The 24,630-nt window shown below is 42.6% G+C and overlaps 1 long non-coding RNA gene across 1 annotated transcript; it reads left to right on the top strand.

Annotated features, from left to right (window-relative positions):
- The first annotated feature begins 11,207 nt into the window (after positions 1-11,207).
- Positions 11,208-23,596, top strand: LOC145518670 (uncharacterized). The gene is made up of 3 exons (XR_014063108.1): positions 11,208-11,684; positions 11,963-12,067; positions 23,259-23,596. It is a non-coding gene; the product is annotated as an uncharacterized LOC145518670 (long non-coding RNA).
- The last annotated feature ends 1,034 nt before the right edge of the window (positions 23,597-24,630 follow it).

The raw sequence follows: 24,630 nt of genomic DNA, 5'->3' as shown, positions 1-24,630 counted from the left end.
AAGATAGAAAGTTGTAGCTGCAATTTATTTGCCCCTGGTGTAGCCACACTGCTTCCCGTAAAGTCTCTAATTGTTAATGACATTGCATTAATGTCTCATAATTTCATGGAAATTTACTGAAACATAACTCTTGGTAGAGTTTTCATAATACTGTCTTCAAATTTCATTGCAAACAGTTGATAAACACAAAAGGATCCTAAGTTGATAGAATACCCACGCACACCCATTTGCCTTAGTTTGCACCCAGGATGGTCAAACGAAACCATTAAATTGCATCCTGGATGTCCATTTCCTTAAAAAACTGTAACCTAGGCAAAGATCTACATTGACAAAATTAGAGGAGTCAGCTCCCAGACGAAGTCGTACGTATAAGAAGCCACATTATTTATGGATGGTTCTCACTCACTTCCATTATCTCTCCCATAATTCTTCATGCTCTAGTCACTCTTTATGCATATACTACAGGATAACTTTTTTTTCTCATCCTGAGTATGAAACCATGAATAATTTATAGACTTAAGCTTTTGGATTTCACCCTTTAAATTTGCATCCTACATCAAGGATGGTGGGTGACTTGGTGTCATTACACCCATGATCAGATCTGTGGTATAGTTAATATAGTTCTACTGTTAAAGGCGAGAAAGTCTAAGATCATTGCCCATACATAATCCTTCATTTAAATTAAAATGTATTCTATTGAAAATAATCCTGACTCCCTATGAAAAAAATACATGAGGAAGTTTTCTGATAGTTTTAAGGAAATAATCTAGATGTAAGCTTTGTATCCTGTTCGTTATTAACAATCATCAGGAATTAAGCAAACACCTGTTTTTGATACCATGATTTTCCTCAGGTGATTCCTTCTTGCCTGACCTTGAGCCCGTCTCTTGAAGTGAGGTGCTTAGAGTGCTTCCCCAGGGTTTGGGGGCTTCGAGCCAGGGTCGTTTCCTAGAGCCCCTCCAGTTTCCCACAGTTGAACCCAAAGTGAACTTCTCATCTTCTTCAGAGAATGAGTCTTCATGGGTGTGTACTTTAGCAATTAATAAAGTAACAAAACAGGCAATTTCCCCCTTGGATCCTAGATTCTCTGCCATGAAGAATCAGGAAGAGAGGAAATGCTATGGGTGAGAGCCATGCGTTCTGAGCTCCTCAATTCCCAGTACCCAGGCTCCTGCCGATTATAAGATGACTCTGGTCTCGTATGAGAAGCTTCCTGCAAAGATCCCGTCCTCCCTTCCAAAAAACCTTTTTTTTTGTTTGTTTTCAAAATAAAGCCCTCAGTTAATAGCTGCTTAGTTACTAGACCGTCTCTGATCTCTCTGACTCCAAATTCTGAAGTCATAGGGCCATGCCTCTTCATACTTTGATCAAAAACTTAGTCAGAAATTGCAGAGTTTAGGACTTAAAGTCATTTTATCAAACTAGGAAATCTTTCTTGATTTGTTGTAGGCACCGCAGAAAATTTTAGGACCGAGTCAGAGGACATCCCATTAGCTTGACCAAAAACTCCTGCATGACATGAAGCAATGCGGACTCCCCTCCACGTTAGGAGTATGGATGGCTCTGTTTGTCTGAGGAGTTAGATCTCTAGCCAGGATTGTGAGAGGAAGAACCTGGGGTCCTTCCCATTAAGCTGTTAATACATGAGACTTAGGGCTCCACTCAGGGTTAAAATCATGTCAATCATCAAGCAAAGGAGCAACTAAGGGAACATAACCCTGCCCCTGGTTAAGGGAGCCCCGTGTCCCCCACGGAGCAAGCCAGGACCTCAGCAACCTTCTCTTGTTCTCCCTCCTCATCTAACCGATGACAACAGTGACTGTACCACCGAAATGGCACACACACGTCCTCCTCTCTTCAGGACCCCCCGCTTGCCCGTCTTCTGGGTCACACTCTCATCACAGGGCTCTGTTCGCCTCTTAACTGATCTGCTTCCTTCAGCTCCTCTACGGCATCCTTCACCTTCTGCCAGAAGGTTCCAATTGCCAACCCTGTCGAGCCCTTCTCCTGACTATAACCCTTCCGTGGCTCCTCTCACAGCTTAACTCAGCCTGACGTGAGAGGCTCGTCCCAGGCTGGCTTCTGTCAAACCCTTCTAGCTCATTCCCTCCTCCCACCCCTCACTCCATCTTCTGATTTCCTGTCTTCCAAATACACCCCATCTGTGTTTATCAAACTCTGATTGCTATTCCGACTTCACGATTACCATGTTCACGGATCACCTCTGTTATTTTTCGCTTATTGTTTTTCTTTCAATTGATTGCATTTTTAACAAAAATAAAATCATTTCCAATGAAACATTGTATCAATGCTGTGAATGGAAAACTGCAATCAGTTGCCATAATGAAAATAGAACTGTAAAAATAAATATAATAAAGAGGAAGCAAAGTCATTAAGCTCTGAGAAGACACTGGCCTGCTAAAGAATGTGAGCTGAGAGCCTGTTCTCCCTTTGACACCGGGAGAGAGCGGCAGGTGTTAGATAAATGGGAAATAGATTCAGGAACATGACAAGATTTATTCCCTGAATTAACCACAATGGAGAGGCAGTTGACAGTGAGTTACTTCTACTGTTTTATTCAATATTGTTTAATGCTAGATCCTAAAATCACTTTGGATGCGGCATTCAATCGCTCATATATCTTACAAAATATCTTACAAAACCACACAGTGTTGTCATCTATCCTTGCCTTCATGTGAACATGTGGTTTTATAGAAACTCCTATTTCCTCTTTTCTACCCTTTAAAAAATTTTTTTAGTGTGATGCACTTTCTTTTCTATCCAAATTTATTGAGGTTTGAGTCAATTTTGCCTTTTAAATTTTTATTTGGCTGCACCACGTGACTTGTGGGATCTTAGTTCCCCAACCAGAGTTTGAACTCGGGCCCATGACGGTGAAAGCTGACAAATGTTTCTTATCCCTTCTCTGGGGAGATAGAGGGTACTTGTCTGGGAATCCATCCATAACAATTTTCCCCTTTTCCCAGATAAATGCTCCTCCTTTGCTGACTCAATGCAAGCCATGCATTCTTCTGTACAAAAATTTTCCCCTAGCTCACAACTTCTAGTGAACTGAATTCTCTCCTCAGTAGACCATGTCCTCTTTCAAAGCAGAGAGGCTGTTATATATGTGTATATCCAGTACCTAACACAGTGCCTGGAACACAGTAAATGCTGGCTGTATAGAGATATATCATCGCCAACCAGAGACTTGGATATTTACATGGGTTGGCAAGCATGTGAGGAATTCAGGCCAGGCGTCCTTGACCTTTTTGACACCAGGGACCAGTTTCGTAGAAGACAATTTTTCCATGGACTGGGTTGGGAGGGTGGTTTGGGAAAGATTCAAGTGCATTACATTTATTGGACACTTTATTTCTATTATTATTGCATAGTGATATACAATGAAATAATTATACAACTCACCATAATGCAAAATCAGTGGGAGCCCTGAGCTTGTTTTCCTGCAACTAGACGGTCCCATCTGGGGGTGATGGGAGTCAGTGGCACCCAAAGTGTGGGGAGCAGCTGTAAATACAGAGGAAGCTATTCACTTCCTGCTGTGTGGCCAGGTTTCTAACAGGCTATGGATCGAAGCGGTCTGTGGCCCTGGGGTTGGAGACCCCTGATCTAGCCGATCACAGGCATTTTGAAAAGCCAAGATCAAGAAAAGAGTGGAACCAAGCTTGCTAAATCATGGTCGGAAGACCAGAAGTAAAAGTCTTGAGATATGGAAGTTCCATGGCTTAACTAGATTTTGTAGCAAATCCTGCCTGTGCCTTGCACTTTTAGTTCTGGCTCCCTCCCCAGTGGTTTACTTTTCTTATAAATCAAGGCCCGAGATCGCTGGCTTAAAATTAACCCTTTATATTATATATAGTAAGAGAATATTTGGAAGACCAAGTGTTTAGTGATATTTTCTACATGATTCTATTTCACAGTTAGGTCTACTACGACTAGTTGCAAGGCAGAGGAAGGGCATCTACCTTCTATTATTCAAGACTTCTTTTCCTAACAGTTTACCTAGTCTAGAAGTAGTCTTCTTCATCGTTTAAAAAAAAAAAAAAAACTGTCAAATTATCTGTTTAAAAGTAAAGCTCTTTTGTTGCTGTTTATAGTTTGTGAGCCTAAGGCTGACCCCAAATTCAGTTATCCAAAGATTAAAAGCATATAACCATGTAGTTATTTAAGCTTTATTGGACTAAACAAGCCCAATGTTATGGCTACCTACTGATCAATGGAAATCTAGGCAACTCTAAACTTTTGAGGAAGGACCGTTGGATTGGAAATATTTACAGAGACTTTTGAAAATTTTGGTGAAATGGGGTATCACTAGCATTGAGCTGATCACAGTTGTAACCCTGCCAACTCTGTGCTTGTCAGATGCTTTACGATGCCAGTGTTATGTATAGCACCAAGGACAGCAGATACCACATCCTCCTGACATCTTAAATTCCCCACCTAAAATGCACCAGGTTTACAAACATATATTGAAATACGAATAACAGGGGAGCTGTACATGGTCAAATCTTTGAAGTCAAAATATCTTTGCTCCAGGGCAATGACAGAGGTTTATTTTTCTTATAAAATCAAGAACCAAGAAGTTCAGAATGAACTACTTAGATGATTACACCTCTTCCCTTTGGATACACAACTTCCATCAAATGAGTGGGTTTGCCTGTTAACACCTAGCCCATAAGATGAAGACTGGAAAGAGAAACTGTCAAATTCACCTGTCACTAGGCCATGCTGCTACACAGACCTTAAAACCTTTGAAGAAAATTCAAAGAGTAGAAACCTTCTGCTCCTTCTTACCTGTGCTCATTATCCATATTTCTTTCTTCTTTTTTGGGGGGTGGGGGGAGGCATACCCTGAAGCTTGCAGGATCTTAGCCCCCTACCAGGGATCAAACACCTGCATTGGAAGCATGGAGTCTTTATTACTGGACCACCAGGAAGTCCCCCTCACGTTCCATTTTGGAAGCTGAGAAATACTGCCTAGTTTCCCCTAGCATCTTCTTACATTACAATACAAGAATAATACAGTGTAAAGAAGATGAGATCTGAAACCAGTGAGATCTGGCTTTAAGTCCTTCGTCTTTTACTTGGGCGTTTAAGGCAAGTCAGCATCCCTGAGTCTCAGATTCACTGTGTGGCTTAAATGAGATAATCATTATATGTGTAAGCTGTAGTATGGGGCTTGGCCACATTGTAGATGCTCAATAAACATAGCATCTTCCTTGGTGGCAAATTTCTTGGGTAGGAATTCCAGCTTGTGTGGCAGTGAGAAGACAGACAGTGTTCCCAAGCTTAGCGACCCAGCCAGGCTTGCCTCTAGAGAGCTCCCCGGAGGGAAGCTAGTTGAGGAGATGTGTGTTCAGAAAACTGGATCCCAGGCTCTGCTGCCCAGATGGAGTCCCTCTTTGGCTACCTAGCTTCACCAAAACACAGGGAGACCAAGTGACTCAGAACAGAATTAGGCCGGTAGAACAGATGTTCCCTTTTCTCTGAGAAGAAAACAATTTGACAAATTCTGAAATGGACACAGCGGTTCTCTCCCACCAATTAGCAGGAGCTCCCTTGGATTTCAAGGTCGTTGTGGATGGTGTACTCTTCCTTTCCACGCCTCGTGCTTTGGCTTAACTCCCTCTCTGGTTTTGGGGCTCAGCATCCCTGCACGCACTGTAAACAATCACGCATTCCACCTTAGGATTTCGTCTCCTGGTGATGCGCTGCAGTCCCCACCTTCAGGAAATCAATGCTTGGCAAACGAGTCAAGGTTTCACAGATTATGAGGGTGATGGCACTTGTTTTCTCCTGCCTTATGGCTTTATTTAATTAGACCTCCGGTAACAGCTCAGTGCCAGAGTCGCTCTGCCGAATGGGCTCCAAGATGCCCAAGGGCAACCTTAAGAGCAGAGCATGTATGAGAGCTGCTGGATGACTCGTCAGCTAATGAAAAATACAGTGAAACCTTTTCTGTTTCAACGGGATCAGGCAAGGTGACTGGGAAAGCTCCCCTGTGTGCAGACACCTGGTAACTCCACGTTTACTAAATCATTTCAAAATAGGCTTACAGTGAAGTAATCAGCAAAACCACTGTCTGACCTTCAAATTATTCTGTGGCTGCTGGACCCTGAAGACTTTGACTGAGGCAGTTAAATCCAGCCATCTGGGACTTGGATCAACTGTGTCTACCCCCCGCCGAACAGCTAGGACCTCTTAGCTGGAAGCTTCTCAAGGGCACGAGGCCCAAGCGGAGAAGTCAGGAGACTGAGATGCTGTTTCTCATTCTGGCAGACACGGAGTTATCTCATGCCTTTGCAAGATTTCAGATGTGCGGAGACTCTGACATTGATTACCCTTACTGAGGACATGATACTTCACAGATACTGTTTTTCAAAAGTGGGAAAAAAAAAACCTGAGGCCCTAAAGTTACAGGATATTTTGGCAGCTGTGTTCAAGCTGGATATAAAGGCATCCTTGTGGGAGCAGAGCTTTTCCCTGGATCCATTTCATTTGCTATCTTCAGACAGAGAAGATGGAGAGATAACTGATTGGGTGGAGGATGAGCGATAACGATTTTCTGTTAAGATGGAAATGAGGAAGGTTTTACTGACAAATGACTTCCCAAGAGGCTACAGGGAACCAGTCATCCCACTTAAGAACAGGGTTGCAACTTCAGACCCAGAGCCAGAGATGGCCTAGGACACAAGACTTACTGATGTGCCCGGTTGGGACAGACACACCCCCTTCTGTTCCCACTCACAGCCACACTGCCTGCCCATTAGATGTTTGAATATCAATCTCCGATGCTGTCCTGCCACTCCTTCCAGAATAGATGCTCAAAGAGATGTGTTCATACCTCATTTGTGGACATGAAGCTCATTATTTCACTCAGCAAACATTTACTGAGTACATGGAACATGCATAATGCTGGGCTAAGAGCTGGTGATGCAAAGAAGAATAAAATACATCTCATTTGGACACATCTAACCGTCTATGGGGTCGCACAGAGTCGGACACGACTGAAGCGACTTAGCAGCAGCAGCAGCAACCCTTCCAAGAGAGCAGATCTAGTTCTGGGAACTAATGCATGAACACATGCAATGTGACTGGTGAACTGAGGAGCTGTGCTTTAATGATAAAAAAAACATGGGACTTGGCTCTTCCATCATATATTTACTGCTAACCCTGCCACATAGGTGCTATATGAATTTTGGCATGTTACTAAACCTCTTGGACCCCAGTATATTTACCTGTAAGAGTTGAATAGTCTCAAAACGATATCATTAGGGATATACACACATATACATATGTAAACATACATATATCTCCAAATTATCATCTGGCACAGAGTAGCTACTCAGTAATGGTTTCACCGGGAATTTGAAAGTTCTGTGTCAATGACATCACAAAGTGGGATGAGAGCAGAGAACAGATAGCTGCTCTGAGAGTTATCATTCGGCCAGGTTTTACAAGAGTTGTTGCTAACCCAACAAAAAATTAGGGAAAGATGACTATCAATTGATTTTCATGAGAAAATAACCCAGAGAAGTGAGCAGGGTCCATTCAAGTTGGTACAGAGGGTGTAAAGCGTAGGTGGCACTGGAGGCAGATACAAATGCAAGGCTGGTGTGGCCAGCTGGGACTAAATTTTGGGATGAGATCACCGTGTCATCACAGGGGGTGCTTAAGAAGCAGGCTGACTGGCTCCAAAGTGGGATTGATGGAATTAATTCTGGAGAGCAGGGCATCAGGGCAATAAAGAGAGAGGGTGAATTAGGAGGTGAAGGTCATGTTGTAGGTTAATGATGAAGGTCAGCACCTCATTTGGACTAGAGACAAGGAAGATGAGACTGGGAAATGAAAGTCAGGGGAATCTATGAAGTGAAGAGAAATAGACTTGATGACCAAGTAGACACAGGGTGTGAGATGGGAGAGGATCCAAGGATGTCACTGAGCTTGGGCTGTGAAAAGGTTGCCAACATCTGCTCCATGAAACTCAGTGGAGCATCCTTCGTGAGTTTATAGGAGTCCACGGGGCAGGGGCTGAAACCAGTCCAACACTCTGTTCATCAGCACAGTCCAATCCTGGTTGTAGCCATGGGCAATGAGTATTGTGTTGTGCCACCGTTTACAGGGATATCCACAATTAATCCTCCCAACAATCCGCTGAAGCAGGTACTACCATTCTCAGACTGCAGATGAGAAAACTGAGGCCCAGCTATATGAAAAGTCTTGCCTCATGTTGTACTGCCAGTAAACACTGGAGCTGGAAATCAACCAAAAATTTTTTTGATGCCAGCCTCCCTCCCCTTAACCCCTTCCCTCTGTCTGTTTCTCTTTTGGAGATGCATACCTTATAGGATTAATATTGTAAAGCCACTTAAGAGGATCACCCTCTTCAAATGAAGATAATATCTCTTCACAGTAACCGTTTCTTTTCCTGGGTTTAATGTGGGAGAGAAAACGTTGACTGAAGCCAGGCTGAAGCCTGAAGCCTCCTTCTTGACTGAACTGAAAACGTTGACTGAAGCCTCCTTCTTTCAATTTGTTTATTATAGGAGCAACATTTGAGTAAGCCAGGCAAGAACCTCACAATGTCCCCCAGGTCTATGCTCATTCATTCAGCTGGTAGTAGCCTACTGATGTGCGCTGCTTTCTTATGCTCCGCCACGCACTGTGTCAATTGTTTGACAATGTCTGGGATGCCTCTGGAAACTTGGCGGGCTGCTCTTCTTCATTTTACCAACTTCCACGGAAAAAGTGTCACCCCTTTGGCGTTCTGATAGCTCATAGAGGAATCATTGTGTTCCTCATTTCTGAAATTGCTGAAAATACTGCAGATCATTTTTAACCTAACATCTGAGGAACTGTACTGGGTTCTGCCCACCAGTCTTTCAGAAAATTAAGGTTTGGATAAATGGAATACTGCCTACCATATGAGTAAACAAAGGATGTCACAGTCCTCAGGGATTGCCATCAGAGCCTATAGCGAGCTGTGAGCCCTGAGGACCCTCAGGATGTGAAAACACAGGATACTGGCCTCAGATACCTGAGGTGCATATCAAAAGAGTGGTTTCAGTGAGCCCAGAGTCTTGCATCTTTCCATACAAGGTAAAGTGCTAAATTCCTTAACTTGAGATAACTGGTTTTCTTTAATGAAGAGTAATCTTTTGACATTCAGATTAACCTGCCCTTTGTTGCAAAACTCCTGGAGCCATACGTCCTGCCTCCCCCCTCACCTCCTCAGAGCAGTTCTCTCAGGGTTACTTGAGATGTTCTCTCCTTCGAGGTCCTAAAAATTCCTGCTGAATAAAACATAACTCTCAACTTTAAGGTCGTGAATGATTTTTTTTTTTTTAATGGTCGTGAATGATTTTTTTTTTTTAATGTGGGCCATTTTAAAGTCTTTATTGAACTTGTTACAATATTGCTTCTGCTTTATGTTTTGGTTTTTTGGCCACAAGGCATGTGGGGTCTTAGCTCCCCTGCTGCTGTTTCATTGCTAAGTCATGTCCAACTCTTTGCAACCCCATGGACTGTAGCCTGTCAGGCTCCTCTGTCTATGAAATTTTTCAGGCTATAATACTGGAATGCGGATTCCCTGCTATCTCAGCTGGTAAAGAATCCACCTGCAATGCAGGAGACCCTGGTTCAATTTCTGGGTTGGAAAGATTTCCTGGAGAAGGGGTAGGTTACCCACTCCAGTATTCTTGGGCTTCCCTAGTAGCTCAGATGGTAAAGAAACTGCTTGCAATGCGGGAGACCTGGGTTCAAATCCTGGGTTGGGAAGATCCCCTGGAGGAGGGCATGGCAACCCACTCTAGTAGTCTTGCCTGGAGAATCCCCATGGACAGAGGAGCCTGGTGGGCTACAGACCATAGAGTTGCAAAGAGGCAGATACGACTGAGCGACTAAGCATGCCCACATCCAATACTGGAGTGTTGCCATGTCTTCCTCCAGGGAATCTTCCTGACCCAGGAATCGAACCCGCGTCTCCAGCATCTCCTCCATTGGCAGGCAGATTCTTTACCACTTGTGCAACCCGGGAAGCCCCTTAGCTCCCCTACCAGAGATCAGATCCCTGCATTGGAAAGTGAACTCCTAACCACTGGACCACCAGGGAAATCCCAAGTTGTGAAAATTTTTTTAGTTGACAGTTTGAATCTCAATTAAGTCTTTGCAGAGAGTGACAGATCTTCCCAGTCAGGGAGGACCACGCTGTCCTCCTACTGGGTGGAGATGCCTCAGCTGTGACTTGCATCTTTGGAACATAAAGGTCTGCAGAATTAGTGCCGCTGTAAGTCTCCGTCACCCACATATCCCTCCCTGCTTTGAAAATGAGATGCCCATGCCTGTTTTGAAAATTAAAATTAGGGGATCTGGTCTCACTGTCAAAGTGGCAGTGGAAGGCAGTTGGGTGGCCATCAAAATACCGTCATTAGTGCAGCTGATAGGTAAGCCATGAATAAGAAATTCCAGAGCTCAAGGTGGGGGATCAGAGGGGCAATATTGCTTCTCTATAAATCAGTGCAACTGTTTCTAGAAAGACTGGAACACCGCTTTGTCTTTGATTTTCAGATTATTCACTGCAGCACACACAGCGTCGTATGAAAACTTACATTTATGGCGGACCTCCAAATCGTTATGATTTCTTAGATGTTAGGGATTATGCTGGATTCACCTTTAGCGCTAACGTTTAGCACAACACCTGGAACTTAGAAAGTCTTTAATAAATACTGTTCAGAGCTACCGCTTTAGGCCTTAACTGTCGACAGGGATGATCATAAAGCTCACAGAAGAAAGTAATTTAATTCACTCTAGAGTCTTCTCTGCATTTCTCTTACCCAAGATGAATGGCAAAAGAATATGGGGGTTGTTGGGGGTGGGGGAAAGTGGATGGTTTTATAAATGAAGATGGATTATAATATTGTAGTGTTGTTCTTTTATTATGACCTAATACATCCTAAAAGAAAAAAAATCTCACCAAAGAAAGAGTAGAAAGAAGACTCTGTGGTCTCTTCAATTAATGTAATGGGGAATCTCAATTTAGCTCAAGAGAGAGTCAGTCATGCCTGGGCTTGTCTATTGAATTGGTGAGAGCAGCTGCCTGGAGCCTGTTTGCATATGGATTGAGGGTCCTCTTGGGACAGTTCTCATTCTGAAGGAAGAAGTTGCCTGGCAACAAGAATTTGACCCATGGAGACAGACTTACCCAACAGAGGAGCAAGGAAGCCTGTGTACAGTGTGGTCTGTCATCTAGATCTATCTCCCAGCTGGATCACAGGAATATATGCCGACGTGTCACAGAAAGTGGAGAGTCTAAATGAACAAAACGAAGACAAACAAATCTGCTTTACTAATATCTTACATTGAAGAACACTGCTGTGTTTCAGGAGTCATCTGATAGACTCAAACCTCAACGGAAGGGAGGCATTTTCCCCTTTCTCACTAAAAATCAGTTTGGGTATTGTGATGTCGCCAAAGCATTCAGTACAGTCCGTGGCTGAGCAGCAACAGTTGAGGAGGAAAAGACTCCAATGTCCAGTGAAGCATGAAGAATCAGTTCCTATAGGAGTGGGACTTCCCTGGTGATCCAGTGGTTAAGACTCCACCTTCCAATGCAGAGGGCGCAGGTTTGATCTCTGGTCAGGAAATGAAGGTCCACATGCCATGGGGTGTGTTTAAAATTTTTTTTTAATTATTTTTCACAAGAATTATCATCAGTACTATTAGGTGTCAGAAGACAAAAGTAATTTCAAAAATAATCTAAAAAATGCCTAAAGGATGTGAGGGTATCCAGGTGATGCTCATTGGGAGATGTCTGCCCCTGGTATGTAGCAGCAAAGTGACAAAGTGGTACCCAGCAGAGAGTTGATGGGAAAATCTTGTGCCCAATGAACCTTTTAATTTTTGAAGACAATTGGTATTACTATTCCATTCCATGTTTCTCCAGGGGAACCGACAGTCACCATACATATTACAGGATGCAAATTGATGCTTACAGAGGTGAAGAAAAGAATATCCAATTTCAATCACCATCGGTACCAATGTCCCAAAGGTAAATGCATATGTTATGCTTAAAACTTCCTTTACCTAAAGCTAATAGCAAAAATATTATTTACAGCTAATTTACTTTTAATATATTTTAAAATATTTTTCAAAATCTGTGTAATGGAAGACATTTGCTTTACTTTTTAAACTTGCTTTCAAGAAAAACTTCTAGTTATAAGATGAATGACTTCTGGGGATATAATGTACACCATGGTGATTCTAGTTAACAATACTATGTTGTATGTTTGAAAATTGGTAAGATAGGAGATTCTAAGTGTTCTCACCACATGCACACACGCAAAAGTAGTAATTATGTGAGGTGACAGAGATGTTAGCTAACCTTATTATAGTAATCATTTCAAAATATATGTATAGCAAGTCACATTGCACATGGTAAACTTATACAAAGTTATATGTCAATTGTATCTCAACAAGTTGGAAAAAAGAAAGAAAAAATGACCATCAGACTGTAGCTTCCAACTTCTGCTTAAAAAATATGCCTACAATACAAATGTGACTTGTCTAGAATTTTCCTTGTGATCAGTTCAGTTCAGTTCAGTCGCTCAGTCCTGTCCAACTCTTTGCAACCCATGGAATGCAGCACGCCAGTCTTCCCTGTCCGTCACCAACTCCTGGAGCCTACTCAAACTCGTCCATCGTGTCCATATTTTTTAGAAAAAATAATTGTGTTATGATTATTTACTTTGATTATGTCTTGCTAAAAAAAAATAAATAACTCTTAAGATAGTTTTTTGCCTATCTTGAGATATAACCTGCTTCAGTTCAGTTCAGTTCATTCGCTCAGTCGTGTCTGACTCTTTGCAACCCCATAGACTGCAGCACCCCAGGCCTCACTGTCCATCACCAACTCCCAGAGCTTGCTCAAACTCATGTCCATTGAGTCGGTGATGCCATCCCACCATCTCATCTTCTGTTGTCCCTTTCTTCTCCCGCCTCCAATCTTTCCCAGCATCAGGGTCTTTTCCAGTGTGTTGGTTCTTCACATCAGGTAGCCAAAGTATTGGGTTTTCAGCTTCAGCGTCAGTCCTTCCAATGAATATTCAGGACTGATTTCCTTTAGGATGGTCTGGTTGGATCTCTTTGCAGTCCAAGAGACGCTCAAGAGATTTCTCCAACACCACAGTTTAAAAGCATCAATTCTTCGGCGCTCAGCTGTCTTTATAGTCCAACTCTCACATCCATACGTGACTACTGGAAAAACCATAGCTTTGACTAGATGGACCTGTGTTGGTAAAGTAATGTCTCTGCTTTTTAATATGCTATCTAGGTTGGTCATAGCTTTTCTTCCAAGAAGCAAGCGTCTATTAATTTCATGGCTGCAATCACCATCTCCGGTGATTTTGGAGCCCCAAATTTGTGTATCTGAGGTTATTGATATTTCTCTCGGCAACCTTGATACCAGCTTGTGCTTCATTCAGCCTGGCATTTCGCATGATGTACTCTGTATATAAGTTAAATAAGCAGGGTGACAATATACAGCCTTGACATACTCCTTTCCTGATTTGGAACCAATCTGTTGTTCCATGTCCAATTCTAACTGTTGTTTCTTGAGTTGCATACAGATTTCTCAGGAGGCAGGTCAGGTGGTCTGATAGTTCCATCTCTTGAAGAATTTGCCATAGTTTGTTGTGAACCACACTGTCAAAGGCTTTGGCGTAGTCAATAAAGCAAACGTAGATGTGATATCAATCCAGAAATAGAGGTAGAGACAAGGTAGAAATAAACAGGTCCTATATGATACAAAATTTACTTGAATATCTTAACATTTCTTTTGTTCTTCCTTTTCCCCAGCATAATGAACTCTTTCCCCTGAAAATTCCCAACCTCTGTGACTCCACAACTTGTAAGGTTCTGCTCTGAAAAGACTTTTAGCAGGCTTCCATCCAGGATCATTTCTGTAATTTTTTTTGGCTCAGTCAAAAGATTTTTGAGATGTACGTGTATAACTGAACCACTTTGCTACGTACCTGAAAATAACACAATATTGTTAATCAACTATACTTCAATATGAAAATTTAAAATTTTTAAATGATTTTTAACAGCAAAGTCAAGTGAATGGGGGTATTTGTGGGTCCAGGGAGCCTTACAAAGAACCCCTGAATGTGAAAAATTACATATATGTTTAATGTATAACTGAATCATTTTGCTGTATAGCAAAAATTAGCACAACATTGTAAATCAGCTTAACCTCAATAAAATAATTCTTAAAAAAGGAAGAAGAACCCTGAGGTCATGCTATGCTGTAGTTGTCTGCTTAGTTACCTTTAAAGAAAGTCATGAGCAAAAGAGATCTCACAGACGTAACAGTGTTAGCAGAGGGACCCAAGGGCACTGTTGCAGGCTTGCTTCACAGGAAGCTATCTCAGAGTTCATTCAACTGTGAATGACCGTGCACAGAGTGACCCCAGGGCCTTTGAACGTGTCCATCCCTCAGCACCCTGGTGGCTCATGTGATTCCATGGGGGACTGAATGTCTGGCGAGACAAGATGTACCCCCTTGTCCCACACTTAGGAGAATCCTCGACTGGGCCATCCTTCCTTCATCGTCTCCTGAAACTTTATAATGCACATCAGGACAACAGGAAAGGAGAGAGCTTGAGTAGCTAGAGAAACTTCCTGAGGGCACAGAAAGAGAACAGGTGTGGAAACAGAAAGGTGAGAGAAAGAATAGCCCCTTCCAGATCTGAGTTTGTAAGACAAGATTTTCTTGGAGTTTGGGCCAAGGAAGGAGAGACAATTTGGGTTCCTGGGCATAGGCATGAGAGAAGGAAAGAGGACAAATGGAAAAAAGAGAAATATAAGATCTCTGTGTGCATGCTTTATTAACTATAATTCCTTTTGGTTTAACTAAAGTAAGGGTTTACATAAGTCCCCTCCCTCTTGAACCTCCCTCCCATCTCCCTCCCCATCCCACTTGTCTAGGTTGTTAGGCTGACTCATGTTGATGTTTGGCAGAAACCAACACAATTCTGTAAAGCAATTATCCTTCAATTTAAAAATAAATTTAAAATTAAGAAAGGGAAAAAAAGGATTTAATCTGCTTTTCTGTTACATTTTAGTCCCAGAAGGGTGTGTCTTTGAAAGCAACTGTGATGATACTGAGTGGTCTCTTCAGATTAGAGAGTATATACTTGGAAACCATACCAGTGTGTGATTCTTTGGTAAATGACATCCCACCTCCATCAGCCTAAAGTTGAAAAGACACCAAAGCTGTCTTAAGGAAAAGATCGCCCCCATGTGGGAGTCCTTGGTTCGGTTCAGTTCAGTCGTTCAGTCATGTCCAACTCGTTGCGACCCCACGGACTGCAGCACGCCAGGCCTCCCTGTCCATCACCAACTCCCTAAGTTTACTCGACTCACGTCCATCGAGTCGGACATCCAACCATCTCATCCTCTGTCGTCCCCTTCTCCTCCCGCCTTCAATCTTTCCCAGCATTAGGGTCTTTTTCAATGAGTCCGTTCTTCGCATCAGGTGGCCAAAGTATTGGGTTTTCAGCTTCAGCATTAGTCCTTCCAATGAATATTCAGGACTGATTTCCTTTAGGATGGACTGGTTGGATCTCTGTGCTGTCCAAGAGGCTCTCAAGAGTCTTCTGCAACACCACAGTTCAAAAGCATCAATTCTTCGGCGCTCAGCTTTCTTTATAGTCCAACTCTCACATCCATACATGACTACTGGAAAAACCATAGCTTTGACTAGATGGACCTTTGTTGGAAAAGTAATGTCTCTGCTTTTTAATATGCTGTCTAGGTTGGTCATAATGTTTCTTCCAAGGAGCGTCTTTTAATTTCATGGCTGCAGTCACCATCTGCAGTGATTTTGGAGCCCAGAAAAATAATGTCTCTCACCGTTTCCATCATTTCAGCATCTATTTGCCATGAAGTGATGGAACCAGATGCCATGATCTTCGTTTTCTGAAAGTTGAGTTTTAAGCCAGGTTTTTCACTCTCCTCTTTCACCTTCATCAAGAGGCCCCTTAGTTCCTCTTCACTTTCTGCCATAAGCGTGGTGTCATCTGCGTATCTGAGGTTAGTGATATTTCTCCTCGGTAGTGACTCCTTGACCCCAGCCTGTCAGGCCCAAACGAAATCCTAAGAGATGGTTCTGTTGCTCAAATTAATGAAATGTAGGCTCTCTTCTCCAGACCTGCTTTATCTCACCGAGTTGGAGCAGTTTTCTGCAGAGGTATTTAAAACTTATTAGTGGGACACTTTTTAGAAAGACGTCTCACAAGCCAGCACATTTGTAAGATACATACCAACTCTGAGTCAGCAGATGAGGAAAGCTGCTGGAGACTTGGAGAGGATTAGAGTTCCTATCAATTAGGTGGGTTTCTGGTCCTGTAGCCAGAGCTGACCCCTGGGGAGGGAACATACTGATTACCAGTGAACTTCCTGGGCTGGTGGAGAACAGGACAGCAGAAGCAGCAGTCTCTGGTTTAGAAAGTCTATCAGACACTCGGTTTTTTGCCCCAGTCCCCTCCCATGTGTCTGTCCAGCTCCGCACTCTCATGCCCTGGGCTCTGCTGGAAATGGTTAATGTCCTCTACTCACCGCCTTCAGAGGGTTGTTCTGGGCCTGGGGGTTTATATCCAGCCACCTCTGCCCCTCCTGTTGGTCCGTGGCCAGTGACTGAATGGTGCTAAAAGATCCCAGCTTCTTAACCTCAAGGTGCAGCGACAGTCTCCAAGTCTGCATTCATACCAGGGTTCTCGACACTATCAAGATGATCTCACTTGCTTCCTTTTCCTAAAATTTACTTATTTATTCATTTTTGGCTGTGCTGGGTCTTGGCTGCCGCACGTGGGCTTTCTCTAATTGTGGTCAAGGGGGCTTGTCTTGCTGCAGAACACAGGCTCTAGATGCTTGGGCTTCAGTAGTTGTGGCTCGCGGGCTCCAGAGCACAGGCTCAGTAGTTGTGGGGTGCATGGGCTTAGTCGCCCCATTGCATGTAGGATCTTAGTTCCCAAATCAAGGATTGAACCCATGTCCCCTGTCCTGGCAGGCAGAATCTTATCCACTGCACCACCAAGGAAGTCCACCTTGCTTGCTTCTTCTTCCCTTATTCTCCTTCCCTCCTTTTCTTACTGATTTCTTCAGGGGCCTCTTCCTTAATAAATCACTGCCCCGACATCTTTGGCTCACTGTCTGCTTCTGGGACAAGACAGACCTGGAGATATCGAAACGAAGTAGCAGAAAAAATGACCTATTTGTTGTTGCTCTTCCTATACTGGCATCGCATGGGCAAAACGTGTGATGGAGTGAGTGCCAGACCGTCCAGAAGGCTGGCTGCTCAAGGTTCGTGTGGGGACTCTGCCAAGGGAAATGTAAGCAACCCACAATGAACCTGGCCCTACCATGTCAGTTAGTTCTTTTCTAAGATGAAGGACCCACCATTTAAATTTTCAAAACCAGAGATTATGTATCATGGTGTTTGAGAAAACCTGGCTTTATTTGAGCCTGAACTAAAAATGATACTATATCCCAGGATTACAGAGAAAAAAAATATAAGAATACAGAGAAGTTATGATGACTAAAATTTAGAAGACTTCAGGACTTACTCTACTATTTTAGGGAAGGTATGTGATCTGTTGGTGTTTTACTGTGGTGGTTTAGTCACTCAGTTGTGTTCGACTCTTTGTGACCCCACGGACTGTAGCCTGCCAGGCTCCTCTGTCCATGGAATTTTCCATGCAAGAATAGTGGAGTGGGTAGCCACTCCCTTTTCCTGGGGATCTTCCAGACCCAGGAATCGAACCAGAGTTTCCTAAGTCTCCTGCATTGGCAGGTGGAGTATTTACCACTGAGCCACCTGGGAAGCCCCTGGGTAGAACTATAGGTGATATTTATTTTCTTTATTGTTTCATGTTTTTTTTCAAATTTTTTTTTTACAATTAACAGGCACTCATTTATAATTATAAGAATAAATGCTTTCATGAAAAAAAAAAAAGGCAGTCCAGTCAGAACATAACTAGTTTGATCTGCAGCTTGAGTGGAATTTGGGCATACCCTCCCTTTTTGTAATTCTGTATCTTCTGTTGCCGCCTAAAGGTCCACAAGGGCAGAGACCCTCTTGTCTTTCTCATTCATTATTGTGTGTCTGTTGAGTGGCACAGAGATCTGCACGTGGTAGGCCGTCGATAGACAGGTGTTAAATGAATGAATAAATAAAGACAGTGATGAGGAATTGGGCTTCCCAGGTGGCACAGAGGTAAAGAATCTGCCTGCCAATGCAGGAGACGCAACAGACGCGGGTTCGATCCCTGGGTTGGGAAGATCCCCTGGAGGAGGGCATGGCAACCCACTCCAGTATTCCTGTCTGGAGAATCCCCACGGATGGAGGAGACTGGTGGGCTACAGTCCATGGGGTCGCAGAGTCGGACATGACTGAGCAGGCATGCACCAGACCATGAGCAGGAGCAAGGTGGTCCCCTAAAAGAAACAACAGATGAATGAGATTCCTAAGGGTCAGCACGGAACTGCAGGACAGTGGTAATTCACACGGCTGAGCTATCGGGTGTTGAGAAACATGGTGGGAGCCAGGAGGAGCCCCAGAAGGGTCAGAACCTCCCCTGGAAGCCAAACACTCTCTGAGTTCCAGTATATGCAGCATCTCATTATCCTTGATGGCCTCTGAGATGCTTGTTATGTCTTCCCACATATAGATGAGACTCTGAAGCCCCTTAAGCTTAAGTGAGTTGCTCAAAGTTGAGATATTGTAAAAGGAGTTGAACTCCAAAGCTGGTGATATTCTGCCCCTAAGGAGCCTTGTTGATCCCTGTACTACAGAGGCCATGGCCTTGAAGTCTTGTTTAAGCAGACAGGCTCTTAAAGGCAACAAAATGCCATTGAGTTTGAGAAAAGGATTGATGTGATTGTTAGGGCAAGAAGCTGGAGCAGTATAACGGGTGTTCCTGGATGGTAGAGCGAGAGGTAATATTTATTTTCTTCTTTATCTTTTATGTATTTTTCAAATTATTTACAATAAATTTGCAAAGGAACAAATCATTCTCATTTCTCCCTTCATCTCTCTTTATGTTACTTTTATAGTTAAAATTCCCGCATTTCTTACATCTTTGGGTTCATGTACAGAATCGCTTTAGTAAAATGCCATAATTACTTGAAAGGAGTAAAAGAAGGCACGAAGATTTGGGGGTGAATTATCAGGGGGTAATTCAGAGATCAGAGGGTAAAGAATCAGCTATATCTCTTTTGTTTAATTAAATAATCTTTATTGGAGACTTACTGTCCACTAGTCATTCTCTGTGTACCTGAACAGCATCATGAAGGAGACAGATAGTATCTCTGCCTTCTTAGAATTACAGCCCAGGAAGTAGACAATGATCATTTTCATTGTAGGTGGGAGAAGGTTAAGCCAAAGGTTCAAGAGGGACCGTCATGAAGCAGAGTCCACAGGGTGAAGTAAAGTCAGAACGGAGGCAAGGCGTTTAGGAGGCGTCGTGGGGAGTGAGAGTAAGGGAGCAGCATGGCCGGGAAGCCTGAAGGTCCCAGTTTTCCCAGTGAGTTGGCCTCCGATCCCTACAGCAGCCTGCCAGCATCACGCTCCCTTTCTAGATACCTGGAGTCAGGGGAAAGAATGAACACAGTAAAACCTCAGCATAAATCTTGCTTGCCTGAGAAAAATGAGCTTTGAATCATTAACAAGGCAATTGCTGCTACATGCTCATCATTACCGTTTCCTGATCCTGGTCTTTTTTACATGAGTGCACCCCACAGTGTGGATTGAATGATATACAAATGGTTACATGCTTTGGAGATATTTCTGGGCTTGATTGTTTTATGCCATGCACCACTTGTGAAGGTTATGAATTAACTAATCATTCTGTGTCACTTCCTAAGTTTAGGATCGAGAGGTCTCCCTCCTTTCTCTGATACCAAGTTAATGTCACTATCTCTGGTGCCAGCAAATGAAGACTAAACTGTGGCCACTAGTGCAATCTAGTTCACACACATCTGGTCCCCAAAACTACCCCTCATCTCTCCTAGTGATTGAGCGATGATGTCTCTGTTATTATGAATAATTTACCCTAGATGCAATGCCATCTATCTCAACTTTATGCACGTTAGACCCAATAAATATTTATTTCAACATAAGCAATTGTTCACATCCTTTGACCCATATTTAGAACTCTGTCCTAACAAAATAATTATATGACAAGAAAAAAAAATTGTCAAAGGATGTTCACCACAACATTATGTATGGTTTGAAAAAATAAAAGTAACCTAAATACACTAGAATAGAAAATTATTAAAAATAAGTACAATTCTTTTCAGATGATGAAATACTATACAGTTATGTAAGTTTTTGCAGTAACACAGAAAAATGATGATGCCAAGGTATTTTGTGAAAAACTGTAAGCAACTTGTATAAACGTCATTATTGTAATTATATAGAATGAAAATCGTGGTTTTCTTTGGATAATGATACTGTTAGTGCTCTTTTTCCTTTATAAAGGAAATAATGTGTTTTAACTTGAGAAAGTAATTTTTGAAAAAAACATTTTCTTGATTTATCCAATAGTCAATCATACACTTTTACGAAGAAAAATGGTGCACATCACTCCAAATGTCTATGTTTCTATGAAGCCCAGCCATCTGGCAGAATTCATAGGAGATGACAGGCCACTGCTAATTTTCCTCCCTATCTAGAAAATATCCAAAACGTGAGGGTCATTTGCATCAAATATAAACAAAGCCAGACACTAGCTGAAACAGTAAGGTCAGATTTTAATCAGGAACATGCTGCCACACAGGAGTGTGTCCAGCATGCAGCTGAATTCAATTTCAATTCTTACAGAAGTGACTGGATGTTTTAAAGGGAGGATGAAGGAATGAGAAGGCGGCTGAACAGAGGCTTTGAGTTGTCAGGAAGTGAAGAATCATGAAAACTGGAAAGGGGAGTGTTGGTCCATGTGACACCCATCTGGATTTGTTACCTGGTACGTCTCAAAGTTGGACTACAACCCTCCCACAGAGACTGGGAGACAGAGATCCCATCTTCAAGTACTGGCCAGAACAAACCACAGATTTTAAGGGAGCCTAGAGTTTTCTCAGGCAGGCACTCCAGGGATGTGACTTGGAACTATTAGAAGCTATTTCTGCATTTGTTAAGTCTTTAGGGGGCAAGGTTAATACCTACTTGAGTGGAGAGCTCAGAGGAGCCTGGTTCAAGTTTGGTCAAGGTGAGAATTTTGTCATTCTACAGGACATTACAAATTCCCTATGCTGCCCTGTCTGGCTGACTATTGATCTTTGAGGGCAGTTCGAATGCTATTAGAAATCAAATTGGGTTGAGTAGGAAGGGGAAATGCTTATGTAGAGATCAGATCAGAAGCACACTGCTTCCCCAAGAGGGCTTCAGGACCATAGAGCATATGACCTGCTCTTCTCAGACAGCTGATTAGTGGGAGACTAAGACCCCCTTTCCTGACCCCTAGGTCAGTTCTCTCTGCAATACATTATACTGTACCATAGGAAATTGCCCTTTTTGTTGATCAGAAATGATGCAATATCATTAATTTCATTTTATTTAACCTAATAATCTTACCCACCTTGATGCAATTTTAAGGGCTCTTGGGGGGGAAAAAAAAAAAGACAAAGCAAACAAATCTATACTCTTTCTGAGAAAAAAAATCTCTCTTCATCATCAGAGCTCTGATTCAAAACTCAGACCTGTGATTTCAAAAGATAATGTGCCCAGTAAAAGTGAAACATCAATGAAGGCTTTCTTGATGGATTAAAGTAGACCCTTTCCTAGATGTCAAGTTAACCAGAAGAGCACTGAGTTTCTGAAAGGCTGGGGAAAAAATATGTATAGTAAGAAATAAATATAAATGAAGCAATTACTACTTGCTGATATGAGCAAATTTGTTTCATAATTGTGATCACATGTAATCCTCCCAACATCCTTATGAACTAGACATCATTCTCCTTTTCTTTTTAAAAATGTTCATTTATTTCTGACTATGCTGAGTCTTCATTGCTGCATGCTGTCTTTCTCTCATTGCGGTGCTCTGGCTTCTCACTGCGGGGGCTTCTCTTGTTGTGGAGCGTGGGCTCTAAAGCGCGTGGGTGCCAGTGGTTGTGGCACATGGGCCCAGCTGCCCCATGGCACATGGTATCTTTCTGGACCAGAGATTGAGCCAGTGTCCCTTGCATTGGTAGGCAGTTACCCAACCACTGAACCACCAGGGAAGTCCCTCCTTTTCTTAGCTGGTAAATTGAGAGAGAAAACTGCATTTAATTGCCCAAAGTGATACTGACATAGCCAAAATTTATCTTGAGTCTTGATCTACTAGATGCCTTCTATCAGAATGTTTACAGTATACCTTGCTGTATCCCTAAGAATTGTGGCACAAGGGTTGGTTTTTTTCTAATTTAAAGATAAATTTATCCTTTCTGATTCATATACTCTGGGTTGGTCTCAAGTTTGAGAGAAGTAAGAGACATCTTGTTTGAAGGCTTGTCAAATCGGGAAATCAGTCATACTCTAACAGGTAATAAGATTCTCTCTGTTTTTCTTACTTATTGCTCCCAATCTTAGCCTCTCCTTATACTAACCTGAGTTTCACTTTCAAAAACTACGAGCAGGAGGGAGAATAATTTCCCTTACGATGTATTGAAGAGGTCAATAAATACTTTCTTTAAAACGCAGTATAAAGCTGGACAGAACTATCAAAAACAGCCGTTTGAGTGCTCCAGAGATTGACCAAAGGCTTTCAAAACTGGGAGAAACATTCATGAAAGCAGCACTGTTAGTGGTGTTCTTGTCAGGGCAGTTTCCATCCTCCCTTCTGGTTGAAAATTTGTTTAAAAATGCAAAGTTAAAGAACGGTTTAAAATAAGAAAACAAAGAAACACCTTAAATCAGTAATGTCATAAGAAAAGCAACAGAACTTTTCAACAGAATCTCATGATATCCAATGACTTCTTTCTAGACCATGCACCTTAAAGATATGAACATACAATTGCCATAGGTTTCAGCTATAATGTGGTGCTGAGTTCTCAAATTCTCCAGGCCTTGGGACATAACCAACTGGAAAACGTCGAGGCTTACAATTTAGATGTTTGCTTTCCAAAGTTTGACAATTACAGATCTCTTGAAAAAGATTTAGAACATTAATCCTGAGGTTTTTCCAACTCTCATTGTTTTCCAGATTGCAAGGACTTCCCTGGTGGTCCAGTGGTTAAGAATCTGCCTGCCCATGCAGGGGACACGGGTTTGAACCCGGGTCTGGGAAGATCCCACTTGCCGTGGAGCAACTGAGACCATGCGCCACAGCTACTGAGGCTGGGCTCTAGAGCCCAAGTGATGCAACTACTGAAGTCAGCATGCCTAGAGCTCATGCTCCCCCACAAGAGAAGCCACCGCAATGAGAAACCTGTGTATCGCAGCTAGAGAGTAGCCCCTATTTGCTGCAACTAGAGAAATCCTCCGCACAGCAACCAAGACCCAGTGCTGCCAAAAGTAAAATTTAAAAATTGCGAACATTCAGAGGTTAGCCTTGTAAATATAACCACTCAATATAAGTAAGGAATTGTCTTGGAGAGGGGAAAAATACCTATTTATTTCATCACTTCCTTGCCTAAATACTATTTTTATTAGAAAAAATATTGATTGTATTACAGACTATACAGAGAAGTGAAGTGAAAGTCGCTCAGTCACGTCTGACTCTTTGCGACCCCACATGGAATTCTCCAGGCCAGAATTCTGGAGTGGGTAGCCGTTCCTCTCTCCAGGGGATCTTCCCAACCCAGGGATCGAACCAAGGTCTCCCACATTGCAGGCGGATTCTTTACCAGCTGAGCCACAAGGGAAGCCCAGACTATAGAGTGTCAATAATCAAATAGCATGTGTGTTAAGGCAGTCATAGGAGGAGTTATTTTCCTATGGAAATTTGTTTACCATAGACTATAATTTTCCTATGGAAATTTGTTTACCATAGATTATAATATAAGAACTATAGTTCTATAATAAAAAAATATATTTATTAAGAAAGGCAGCCAAGTGTCTTTCATGCCAATAAATATGAGAAAGCTCACTTGTCCGTGACAGAGGACCACATAAACTTTGATTTTTGACATCTGGTTTCTGGAGGAGGATGAGGTACTGATAAGCATGAAAGCAGTGCAGGGTCCCTATCAGGAATATGGGGTGAGCTCAGGGCAGGAGGGTAGCATGTGGTGTGTGCAAGGGAGCTGAATGCAAAGACATGAGAAATGATAGGAAAGAAGGTAGTGGAGGAAGAAAGGAGAGGGGTGGCGGGTGGCGTGTGTCTTCACATTGAGGAAGTTTCAAAGCAGCAGGGAGTGTTGTCCTTGCAGAAGTCTGCTCTACCTGGTGAAATATCACTGCTGGCTTGGAAGACTGCTTGGGAGCCCATCAAGGTCACAGTTGTTACTTTTACCTGCCATGGAAACAGCTGAGGGTCATGAGCGTATGCGCATGGTTGTCCCTGTCTGTCTTGCTTTAGAGAGGAAACACTCATAAGGAAATCCGTCTGGAAGACATAGAGGTGGGAGCCATTC

This window comes from Giraffa tippelskirchi, chromosome 8 (assembly GCF_054371585.1).
Source record: "Giraffa tippelskirchi isolate mGirTip1 chromosome 8, T2T-mGirTip1v1.2.pri, whole genome shotgun sequence".
Lineage (NCBI taxonomy): Eukaryota > Metazoa > Chordata > Mammalia > Artiodactyla > Giraffidae > Giraffa > Giraffa tippelskirchi.
Note: the sequence above shows the minus strand (reverse complement) of the source record. Positions and strands in the feature narration are given on the sequence as shown.